General features: G+C 46.1%; 1 pseudogene across 1 annotated transcript in view; it reads left to right on the forward strand.

The window, feature by feature from the left end:
- LOC108167983 overlaps positions 1 to 9,796 on the forward strand; it is a 56,087-nt pseudogene extending 46,291 nt beyond the window's left edge. The window contains exons 2-4 of the transcript XR_004691286.1: positions 3,548 to 3,949; positions 5,334 to 5,439; positions 8,948 to 9,796. The product of XR_004691286.1 is annotated as a hippocalcin-like protein 1 (transcript). The remainder of the gene's footprint in view (positions 1 to 3,547; positions 3,950 to 5,333; positions 5,440 to 8,947) is intronic.
- Positions 9,797 to 12,383: the final 2,587 nt, after the last annotated feature.

Here is a 12,383-nt window from a genome sequence, read left to right on the forward strand (position 1 = left end):
GAAGTGCATGTAGCAAGAAAAACAAAAAAACCAAAGAAACAAAACAAAAAAACCTGCAAAAGAGCCAGGCTTTGTGGCTCACACCTGTGACTGCTAGACAGGGGAGGCAGGAAGGTAAGGTGCAGGTTGTCCTCAGCTACGTAGTAAGTTTGAAGTCAGGGTGAGCTACTGTGGGGAGAAGATGTGGCAGCAGTCCCAAGATGGCACCTGGGACTGCAGCCAAGTCTTATGACTTGCCCCTGACTTCCTCATACACCTGAAAATAAGCTGCGACCATTGTGAGAACTGCTCAGGCGCACCGTGATGCAAGACCAGACCATATGATGAGTGATGATTCTGGCCAATGGACTTCTGTTACGTGGACTGGGCTGATGGGTTGTGGATGAGGGGTTATATAAGGGATTGCGATTGGGGGCAGAGAGATACACAAGAGACTATTCCTGGAGAGAGATTCATGCATGCATGTTGAAAGGTTCCTGAATAAACTGCGTTGAGAAGAACGTATTGTCATCGCTCCTTTCTGCTGGTCAGAATCGGAAGTTACAAATGGTGGCCCGTATGGGGGCGTTCAGAACTCATCCCAGTCAGGGCAGCTAGCTGGTAAGGTTCCCGGGTAAGTGGGACAATTTAAGTTCTTGGATTGAGACTATAAGGTTCCCAGTTTTGGTACAAGTTAAAGTTCCCGTTTTTAGGACATGTTAAGGTTCCCGGTTTTGGGACAAGTTGCACCAAGCACCATGGGGAATTCAACCTCAGGTCAAACAGTTAGCCAAGCCCTTAAGGACTTGCTGAAAGTGAAAGGAATCGGACTGAAAAAGGAGGCCCTGGAGAACTTTTTAAAAGTAGTGGATCAGGTCACTCCTTGGTTCTCCATATCAGGACTTTTTACAGGGCTCAGGTGGGAGAAGTTAGGGAAGGACTTGAAGTTTGTAGAAGAACAGGGAGTTCTTGCTAAAGGGGTGCTGCCAGTGTGGAAGCTAATATGGGATTGTATCAAGGTTAAGGAAAGATGTGGAGCAGAACTCCAAAAGGACAATGAGGCACTGAATCAGGTGAGAGAGGCGCGATCCCAAAAGTCAGAGGCAGAAGGAAGTTCTAGTGATGGGGATATGTCTGAGGACAATCTGGAGAGCATAGCCGACAGTCTAGAGAAAGTGAAAAATGAAGGTAGAACCTTCAGGGCCAGGGCCGCCATGGCCGCCTCTGTAAGCCCCTGAAAGAGGATCTGGGCATAGTCTGCATTCAGAAACCTGGAGGGAACTGGGAGCCCAGTGCTTTCCTGTATTTCAGGATGCACAGGGAGGTCATTATCATGAGCTGCTTGATTGGAAGATTGTTCAAAGTATAGAGTAAGGGGTTCGTACTTACCGTGTAAGTGCTGCTTTTGTAAGAGCGCAATTAGAGAACCTGCACCACTACTGCATGACTCCAAGCAATTGGCAGAATCTGGCTCGCGCCTACTTGTCACCAGGCCAATATTTAGACTGAAAGGCATTTTTTCATTGAGGTTTCTGCCTGGCAAGCAGCCAGCCTGGGATCAAGACATGCTGATGGACAAGGGAGATTTGTACCAGCTCAAACTAGTTATTCCATTCAAGTGTACGTCTTCACTGGTTGTTGGAAGGGCCCTGACCCAGTGTAGGTTTGGGAGAGAGAGTCTGTTTGTGTGTTTCCCCAGGATCACCAACAACTGCTGTGGATCCCAGAGCGGCTGACCAGAGCAATTCAGGGCAAGCAGAGCAATGAGGACGTGGATATTCCTGTGGCTGGGAATGCTTCCGCTAGTGAGAACTGAAGAGCAACATTGGGGAATTATGTCTGTGTTCCTGAAAACCATGCAATTGATGCATTCGGCACAAGTGTTTCCTCAATTCTTTACATTTAATGCTTTACTAAAGTTGCCGTTTTTATCATGGGATTGAGAGATAGCTCCAGTGCGGGAATCTATGCTGCTTCAGCTAAGGGGATTGTTGTGTTTTCACATGATTCAAAATATTTCACAGATGAGTGATTATGTTCAGCTGTATCTACTAAAGCTAATGCTACCTTGATTCGAGGGTTGTGGCCTGCCAGTATATCCAAGGGCAATAGCACTATACCCTCCTAACCTAGATGGAATCCTATTTTGAAGGAGTGTTCGTAATTCCCTTCCACCTTGGACCGGCTGTCAATCTAGAAAAGTACCTTGGGCAGTGAAGAATTATTTTTCATTTTCCCTTATATAGGTACAGTTCATAATAGTTCCTTTTCAGGGTATAATTGGACATATGAAAATCCAGCTCAAGTAGGAGCTAGTAATCCTTTTAATGTATGGTTGTTAGATGGGGTGAATGGTAGTTGCACTGATCTTTCCCCCTTAAGCATGGTGGCGGGAGGGGCCTGGGGCAATGCAAGATTTTATTGGAATGGTTCTAATGTGTTTAAAACTTCTGTATTTCAATTTGCTGGAGGGAGGAATGCTTCTTTTCAGGCTACGCCTGTTTGTATGTGTCCTCCTTTTGTGTTTATTGTTTATAATGGTAGGTATGAGACTAATGTTGTTAATTGTAGTAGTGATATTTGTTATTATAGTATGTTCTGGAATGCATCTGAATATCATTTAGCTGTTGTGACTAGGATTCCTCGCTTTGTACCTTGACCCTTTCAGGCTCCTTCTGCTATGACTTTGTTTGGACCTAAGAGGGATTTTTGGCATTGCTGCAGCCATTGTCACTGCTGTAGCAATCTCTGCCTCCGCAGCCACCATTGCGGCCATATCCCTTACAAAGTGCCGCGTCTGTGAATAATTTAACCGTTGATGTTGCAGAAGCTTTGGATTGCTGACCGCTGTCTCCTGCTTGAAAGAGTGAGCCGGAATTGATGGACTTGCCCTGTGTCTGATATTAATCAGCATCTTGGCCTTCTGGTGCATTTGCTGCATGCAGAGTCGTGAGCGCAGAGCCCAAGCCTTGATAATACAGGCTTTTGCGGTAGCAAAACAGCACAATCTCCTCATGTGTGGCTTGGCATGCTAGGGAAGTAGTCAATGATGGGTAAGATGCCCTGGGTGTGTCACCAACCTAAGACAGGGATCAAACCAACACTGTTTGTCTCCCGATGATGGGTAAGGGGCATTGCCGCAGGGTGCAACCTAAGACAGACATTCTGTCTGCCAATAAGTACAGAAGGGGGAGATGTGGGGAGTGGGTGTGGCAGCAGTCCCAAGATGGCGCCCAGGACTGCAGCCAAATCTTATGACTTGCACCTGACTTCCTCAAACACCTGAAAAAAAGCCACGACCATCGTGAGAACTGTGCAGGTGCACCATGATGCAAGATCGGACAGTTTTGAAGTAGCAATGAAAATGACTTTATAGCTGGGAGTTCACCACAACATGAGGAACTGTATTAAGGGTTTGCAGCTTTAGGAAGGCTAAGAACCACTGCTGTATTGGATGGCACTGGACATACAAAGGATATTGCTTAGCCAGCATGGTGGTAGGATGTGATAGGAAGCCAGACTTAGGGTTTCAGGTATCCACCGCTCACCTTGTGTCTTGGCCTTGCAGGTTTAGTCTCCACTGCCAGCTGCCATGGGCAAGCAGAACAGCAAGCTGGGTCCTGAGGTGCTGCAGGACCTGCGGAAACACAGGGAGTTCACCGACCATGAACTTCAGGAGTGGTACAAGCGCTTCCTCAATGACTGCCCCACTGGCCACCTGACTGTGACTTGACAATTTCAAGATCTAGGCCAACTTTTTCCCCTACAGAGATGCCTCCAAGTTGGCTGAACATGTCTTCCACACCTTTGACACCAACAGCGACAGCACCATCGACTTCTGCGTGTTCATCATTGCTCTGAGCATGACCTCTCGGGACAATTGGAACAGAAGATGAAGTGGGCCTTCAGCATATAGGACCTAGACAGCAATGGCTACATCAGCTGCAGTGAAATGCTGGAGATAGTGCAGGTACCTGCACTTGACAGGGCCTTAAGCATGGGGAGTGCAGGGATCCAGGACCCCTATCCCCGACCCCATACACCAGGTCATTCCTCTGCCCACTTGCTACCTGGTGTACTAAAAGACTGCCTGTCTTTGCAGAGAGTAATGATAAAAGCCAAGCATATATCTATTGCTTGCTGGACATCAGGCCCCGGCTGAGCTCATCCATTAGGTTTATTCACACAATTCTATAAAACGGGTCTTTTTTTTTAACCTCTAATGAGATCTGAGGCTCAGATAGGTGATTAAGAATTGTAAAAGCAAGAACTGGGAAAATGGCTCAGTGGGGAAGAACACTTGATTACCCAACATAAGGACCTGAGTACTGATCCCAACACCCTTGGAAAAGCCAGGAGTGGCTGAGCGTGCCCGAATCCCTAGAACTAGAACTAGGGAACAAGTGAGTCCCAGAAGCTTCCTGAGCAGGCAGCCTAGCTACAATGGTAAGCCCCAGCTGGGTTCAGTGAGAGCGTAAAGGGATTATTGTGAACACTTGTATTCCTGTTTGGCCTCTGTACGGGTGGGTGTTCGTCTGCACACACATTAGCTGTCTATAGCGCTTCCTATAGAAATCAGAATGACACAGTAAAAGATGAGTCAGCAGTCAGTTCTTCACAGGAGCGATGCTTATGTGCACCTTGCATGCTTCCTGCTCCATGCTCTAAACCATCTCTGTATTTGGTCCAGTGAGCTGACTCTGTGGGCAAAGGTGCTTGCTACCAAGCCTGGCAGCCTGAGTTCGATCCCTAAGACCCACATGGTAGGAAAAGAGAACCAGATTCCACAAGTTGTCCTCTGAATTCCTCGTGAGATCATCTGTCTCAAATAAATAATTACATACATCCATAAAATAAGTATAGTAGTTACATACAGTGCCTAATACAATGGCTATAGATGATAATAATAATTTGTATTATTTGGGAAATAACAAGAAACTGTCTGTGTACCTCCAGTTTAATTTTCTAGACTATTTCCCACCTGTAGTTTGTTGAATCTGCAGATTCAGTACGCATGTGTGGGCAGGGCTCAATGTATTTCCCTTTTGATCTTCCCTCCAGGATTTCCCAGCTCCCCACCAAAGATCCTCCTTTCTGACAGACGCTTTGCCTCACAACCTCCCCTCTACTCCGAACCAAGGAGCCCTCCATCCTTCCACGCCCCAGCTGTATCCTGTGCTCTTGAATGTCACTTAAACTTTCCTGGCTCCCTTTGCCCAGCAACTTCTCTGTGAAACTTGTTCTGATGAGAGAAGGGTCCTGACTCTGCCCTGTCCGTGATCCTTGGTTAGCTGAGTGAGGACCATAACCCACCCTCCATCCTCCAGAGCACACTCACAGATGCCCCTTTGCAGGCCATCTACAAGATGATGTCCTCCATGATGAAGATGCCCGAGGACAAGTCCACGCCCGAGAAGCAAATAGACAAGATCTTCAGACAGATGGACACAAACAATGATGGTAGGAAACATGGCAGGAGTGAGCAGGTTTCGAGGGAGGAGGGGATTGGGAGAGGGGCTGGGGGTGGTAAGAGGGGAGTAGATGAGCCCGTGAAACTTTTGATGGCACAGAGGTGTTTGGGATACACCCTCTGCCCTATGCAGGCCTGCCCTTTTCCAGCCCACTTGATTCAGTTCTGATTGAGGGAGGGAGACTAGAATTCAGGGTCAGGTACACCTAGCCTGCATCCTGCACCCTTCCTAGAGCTCTATAACCTTGGGCATTGTCAGTAGACCCTCTGAGCTGTAGGCTTCATCCCTGTTGTCTGAGTTAGGGTTTCCATTGCTCCGATGACACACCATGGCCACAAGCAACTTGGGGAGGAAAGGGTTTATTCACTCACAGTTTCCATATAACTGTTCATTATTAAAAGCAGTGAGGGCAGGACTTAAACAGGGCAGGAACCTGAAGGCAGGAGCTGATATAGAGAAATGGTTGCTAATTACTGGCTTGCTCAGCCTTCTTTCTTATAGAATTCAGGGTCACTAGCCCGGGGTTGTACCACCTACAATGGGCTGGGCTCTGCTCCATCAATCACTAGTTAAGAAAATACCCTCTGGTCAGACATGGTGGCACATGTCTTTAATCAGAGCTCATAGGAGACAAGAGGCTCTCTGTGACTTCAAGGCTAACCTGGTCTAAAAAATGAGTTCTAGGACAGCCAGGGCTGTTACACAGAGAAACGCTGTTTCAATAAAACAAAACAAAACAAAAGAGGGAAAAGGAGGGAGAGAGAGAGGGAGGTAGAAAGACAGGGAGAGAGAGAGAGAACACCCTACAGATTTTCCTGCAGACATTTTATACAGAAATTTTCGCAACTGAGGCTCCCTCTTTCCTGATAACTATAACTTGTATCAAGCTGACATAAAATTAGCTAGCACACATGTTGACAGAAACAGTGGTCTTAATATTTCCACAAGTATATATGGGGAGGGGAGGAAGGTCATACTGGTGGCTGAGAGGTGAGACACTGTATCAAGGGGCTTTGAGTCTTGGGATTCTGAGAGGCTGTCCAGGCCATCATCCTGGGATGTGAGGCACCCCGGATACTCATGGGGCTTATCAAACATAGAAGCCACTGAGCCTCATCGTACCTAGGACTCTGAGGTCCTACCACAGCTGCAAAGCGGCAGGTCTCAGGAGGAGTTGAGGTGGTGAGAGGTCCTGCTGTGCCTTGGCTGTTTCTCACAGGACCTCAGCAAGGGTGAGGTAGCTGCATGGTGAGTTGATTCTGCCAGTCTGTGGCTTTGCAGAGACAAGACTGGTTGGGTTTTGTTCCAACAGGAAATGCAGCATTAAGGCATGAAAGGCTCCCCAGGTCGCACTGAGATTGAATGTAAGCTAATGCATAGAAAAGAGCAGTGAACAGCCTCCAGTGCTCTGTGCAGATGAGCTGAGGACTGGGCTTAGCAGGACTCAAGGCTCCAGTGGAACTGTAGACAGCAAAAAAGCTTTCCAGACAGCAAGGAAATGCTTTCAAAACATGTCCTCACACAAAGCAATGCAGCCTCTTGCCTGGTGCTGCCTTTCAGCCATTTTCTAAAGTGTTCTTTACTCTCTTGTGTACTCTGACATGGAGGCTTGTGTTGCAACAGACCATACTGAGGCTTGCCCACTTCCCAGGCTTGGCTTTCTTCTCCGTGAAATGGGGATAAGCCCACTTGTGTGGGTGTGAGTCTAAAGTAGCACTGTGTTGGTGGCACACCTAACACGGAGGGCCATTGTTTCTGATTGTCAAAGTCAGGAACTTCACCAGTTTCAAAATGGAGACCGTGTCCCCACTGTGCACTTGTCCAATTGTTTGTTTCTCACAATGGAGGCCACTGAGTGCATACTCTGCCCTGTAAGCCAGGGGCCACTTGCTAGCACTCAAGAGATGAGAAGTCTGGGCTGCCAGAGAAACTGGTACAGAATAGGACAAGAATAGGACACCAAAGATGGATAGCTCTCAACACCCGAAGCTGGCAAGAGTCTACACTAGGGGGCGCTGTGATAGTTTTAATGTCAACTTGACTCAGTTTAGATTCACCTCAGAATTCTTTTTTATTATTATTTTAATTTTTATTTTATTTTAGATTTAGTATTTATTTTCTACAATGAGCGTTTAGCTGAATGTATGTTTGTGTAATATGCTAGAGGCCAGAAAAGTGCACTGGGTCGCCCTGGAACTGGAGTTACAAATGATTGGGAACCGCCCTATGGATGCTGGGAACTTTATCCAGGACCCTCTGAAAAAGCAGCAACTGCTCTTAACTGCTGAGCCATCTCACCAGCCATAAAGGAGAGTTCTTTTTTGCTTGTTGGTTTGTTTTTTTAGAGATAAGGTTTCTCTGTGTAGCACTGGCTGTCCTGGAACTTGCTGTTTAGACCATGTTGGTGTCAAACTCAGAGATTCACCAGTCTGTCTCCTGAGTACTGGGATTAAAGATGTGTGCCACCACTGCTCAGCTCAGAAGAATCTTACTGAAGAATTATCTAGATCAGTGGTTCTCAACCTATGGGTTCCAACCCCTTTGGGGGATCAAATGAACTTTTCCCAGAGGTGACATAAGATCAATAGAAAACAAATTTTCATATTCAGATTCATAACAATAGTGTAATCACAGTTATGAAGTAGCAGTGAAAATAATCTTATGGTTGAGGGTCACTATAACACAAGGAACTATATTAAAGGGTCACAGCATTAGGAAGGCTGAGAACCACTCATCTAGATCATGGCAGTCTATGAGCATGCCTGTTGGGGGCTGTGTTGTTGGTTAATTGATGTGGGAAACCTCATTACTATTCTCTAGACAGGGGGCCTGAACAGTGTAATAAAGGGAAAAGAAGAGTATCAGATTAAAAAAGTGCAGAGTATCATTATGAGCCAGGTGCTCATACCTCTATTCTCTCTGCCCTGTGATGTTTTAAAGCCTTGACTTCCTGAAGTGATGAATTGTAACCTAGAAGTAAACCAAAGAAAACTTCCTCCCTTAAGTTGCTTTTAGTCAGGGGATTTTTATCACAGTAACAGAAATGTAATTTGACCTGCAGCCATAATTTGTCCTGTCTCCCCAGCTGCCCCAGATCATGGTGGCTCTCCAGGCCTCTAGGTGGGGCTATCAGCTTATTTCAGGCCACAGAGTTCATTACCAAACCTAACCTCATGACTAATGCTCAATCCCCAAGACCTACACCTTGAAAGGAGAACCAGCTCTTACAAGTTGTCCTCTGACCACTTGTGTGCCTCAAAATGGCATATGTTCCCGAGTGTGTGTTGTATGTATGTGTGTGTGTGAGAGAGAGAGAGAGAGAGAGATGCAGAGAGAGAGAGAGAGAGAGAGAGAGAGAGAGAGAGAGAGAGAGAGGGAGGGAGGGAGGGAGGAAGGGAGGGAGGAGAGGAGAGACTGGACATTGTCCATTTTCCAGAGGGTTCCAGACTTTAACCAGAGCACTGGCTAATCCTAAGTCTCCCTCTTCCATTCCTCAGTCAAAACGTCCCTGGAAGAATTCAACAAAGGTGCCAAGAGGGACCATCCATTGTCCGGTTGCTGCAGTGTGATCCCAGCAGTGCTAGCCAGTTCTGAGGGGAATGGGCTTTTACACAGTTGTGTGAAACACAGGCTTGACCTGCCATCTTCAGCTTTGCTTGCAAAAGTGGATTTCTCTTGCTCTCTTGGGACCTGGGTCCAGGCAGCATATCACACTCACCTGGTCTGGCTGGATGCAGCTCCCTCCTCTATCTGATCCAATAGATGTCACTCCCCATCCAGTCCAGGCTGGTTCCTTCCAAGGTTTCAAGTATTCTCAGCTGTAGGGCTCCTTCCCTGCCCACAGAGGGCCTTTAAGCACTTAAGGACACCAGACAGGACTTTTCAATATCTTACTGAGACCAGCTGATTTATTCTATGATCCCAGGTGACTTTGTGAGGATGAAGAAGATAGACATTATATAGGCAAGCCCTTCCTATTCATGGCTCCACCTCCCTTGGTCATTTTTCTCCAACCAAAGCTGCTTGCATGTATATACCGTGGTATCCTTACTTTTAATATATAAGTTTTGTATAAAGTGAGAAGGTTCAGCCCCTGTATTTAAAGCCTCTGACTGCCTTTAAAGCATGGTCCCCTGTGGCCTGTGATTCTCCCCACCCCCAAGTCTGGCGGTTGTGTGGTATTTAAGTATTCATTTGCCTAATTACACAGGAGATACATGCATGCCCAAGGCTGTGGACATCTGCCCTCTGTCCTGCAAACACAGGTGTTCCTGTGTGCTCCGTCCTTCCTTTCTATTGGTCTGGCATATTAAAATAATCTAATAAACCAAGGTCTGTGAGTTTCCTGTGTTGCCACAAGCACCCTGTTCATGGTTCACTCTCCCGTGAGTGTGGGGATGAAGCAGATAATTGGTAGACATGGGGAAAGACCTTGAATGTCTGGAACAGCCGAGAATTTAGTCAGAGTAGTCCATGCCAGCCTTTCCCAACTCAGTTGACTCCACACACAGCAAGGCCACTGGCCCTCCTGCTTAAAGCCACAGAACCTGTAGACTGAGCCCCAGACCATCTGATGATGTTCAGGAAACACCCACTGAGCATCTGTCCTGGGTGAGCACTGGATACTCTGAGATTGGCCAGACATTGTCTTTGCTCCCACCTCACCTCAAGAAGAAAGGTGCTGTTGCTTAGAAGGTGTTTTAGATATTGGACAGAAACAGTCCCTCAGGGCCAAACATGGCATGTGCCTTGGCTAATGTCACCCAGCAATCTTGCAAGCCGTCCAGAGGCTCACATGGACTGGGTACACCTGAGTGGCAGGCTGGCACTTAAAGAAAGGGAAACTAGGCGGATGAGCGAGAAATGGAGCCAAGACCATGTTCTGATTAAGGCTCAAATATTCAATGGCGAAGGCACTTATAAGGGGGCAGGGAGGAGCATTCCTGCCACTTCATCCTTGGAGACTGGAACCAACTGCAGGTGATGACGTGCAGGATAGGGTGTAGTCTCCAAAATAGCTCTGGGGCCTCTCAGCAAGTAGCAGTATCTTGAAGAGAAACAGAGACAGTGGCTGAACAATTGAGTGATCTTGGGAAGAATGCTCCACCCTAGGTAATCTCCTTAGTGACAGCAAGGTCCAAGTCTGGCTCAGCCATCTTCAGGCTGAGGGAAGGTTACAATTTCCTCCCTGTTATTTATATTAAAAAAATAACTGGACTATGGCATAAAATTTATTTATGCTCCATAGTCCTGCCTGGGAATTATGCTGGCTGGCAGCCGCACCTGTCTTAGGAAATCGTAGATCTTCCCGAACCATCCAATTCTGTCTTTGAGGCTACTTGCAGCTAGTTTGTGTTATATTTCACACAAACATGGCTCTGTGGTGTGTTATCAACAGCCACGGCCTTTTGGCATGTACCCCTGTCTTAGATTGGGATGGTTCTGAGATCTGGGCGCTCGTCATTGACTGTCCAGCCCTCATTAGCACACCTTATTCCCAATTCAGACCAAAGCCACAATATGTACTTAGAATGTTTCTTGATGAAGATTAATAAGTGCCACTTGCACTGTTGGAGGTGAGGCTGTACACCTGCTGCAGTCAGGCTGACCTGCTTGAGAAACAAGGGTGGGACATTAAAAAGCAACAGTATAAAAGCTTTTTTGGAGAAGTCCAGGTACTCACTCAGTTGCAAATAGCAACGATCAAGCTTAGACTTAAAGCTCCCAGTGTGGGGAAGGTGGCTTGGAGAATTGCAGAAAGGCTGCAGCTTCTCTGGGGGTGGAGGTTGTGCTCCAAATTAACTTTTCGGCTAAAGAGGATTTTTAGTCATCATCAAGGTTAGAGTCATACTTACTAGAAGATTCAGGATCTGGGTCCAGTTGACAAACTAATCTCCCAGGCAGCCATCGTGCTCCATCTTCTTTTTGAGATAAAACACAGGCTGAGCCCCTTCCCCAGATTAGGACCTGGTCTTTAGTTAATGAGTCCTGCCACTTTACCATGGCATAAGAACTAGAAGTAACTGGATGCCAGTGGCAGTGCACTGAAGATTGACCTTTAACATCAGTTTGCAAAAAAATTTAGAACAAATAAAGCAAAAGCAAGATGTGCCTTTTGTGACCTTGGGGGATATAACTGCCCCTGTTTTGTCTTTAAAAGCCATTTTTTTTAATGCGATGAGCACGTTCAACTATTCCTTGTCCCATGGGGTTATGAGGAATTCCAGTTTTATGTTTGATGCCATATTCTTTACAAAATGAAGTAAAAATTTTGCTAGAATAGGATGGCCTGTTATCTGTCTTAATAAGTTTAGGCAATCCCATGGAATTAAAGGCTTGTAGGCAATGATCAATTACATTTTTGAAGGCTTTTCCATTATGCAGAGAAGCAAAAAGAAATCCTGAAAAAGTGTCAGTACAAACATGTATATATTTAAATTTTCCAAATTCTGCATAATGAGTTACACCATTTGCCAAATATGATTAGGTATAAGACTTTGTGGATTAACTCCTAAATGTGGCACTGGAGATAATGTAATACATTTAGGTAATTGTTTTACAATCATTCTTGCCTGCTCCTTAGTGATCTTATGTTGGATCCTTATGGTATGACTAGAGAGATGAAATTTTTCATGATCACGCTTGGCCAAAGCAACAGGATCTGAAATTAAGGCTTCTCCTATTAGAGCTCTGTTGATGCAATCATTGCCTTCAGCTAAAGGTCCAAAAAGACCAGGAGGAGATCATATGTGGCCAATATAGAACAGGTGTTTTTGAGCAAGAATGATGGTTTGCAATTGTGAAAACAGGGATCCTGCTGGCATATTAAAGTTAAACGTGCCACAGCTCTCCAATAAGGGTACCGATTGTGCAACATATAAACTATCAGTAAAAATATTAAAAGCCTCATTCACAGACTGAAAGACATTCAGT

The sequence above is a fragment of the Mus musculus genome, chromosome 12 (assembly GCF_000001635.26).
Source record: "Mus musculus strain C57BL/6J chromosome 12, GRCm38.p6 C57BL/6J".
Classification (NCBI taxonomy): domain Eukaryota; kingdom Metazoa; phylum Chordata; class Mammalia; order Rodentia; family Muridae; genus Mus; species Mus musculus.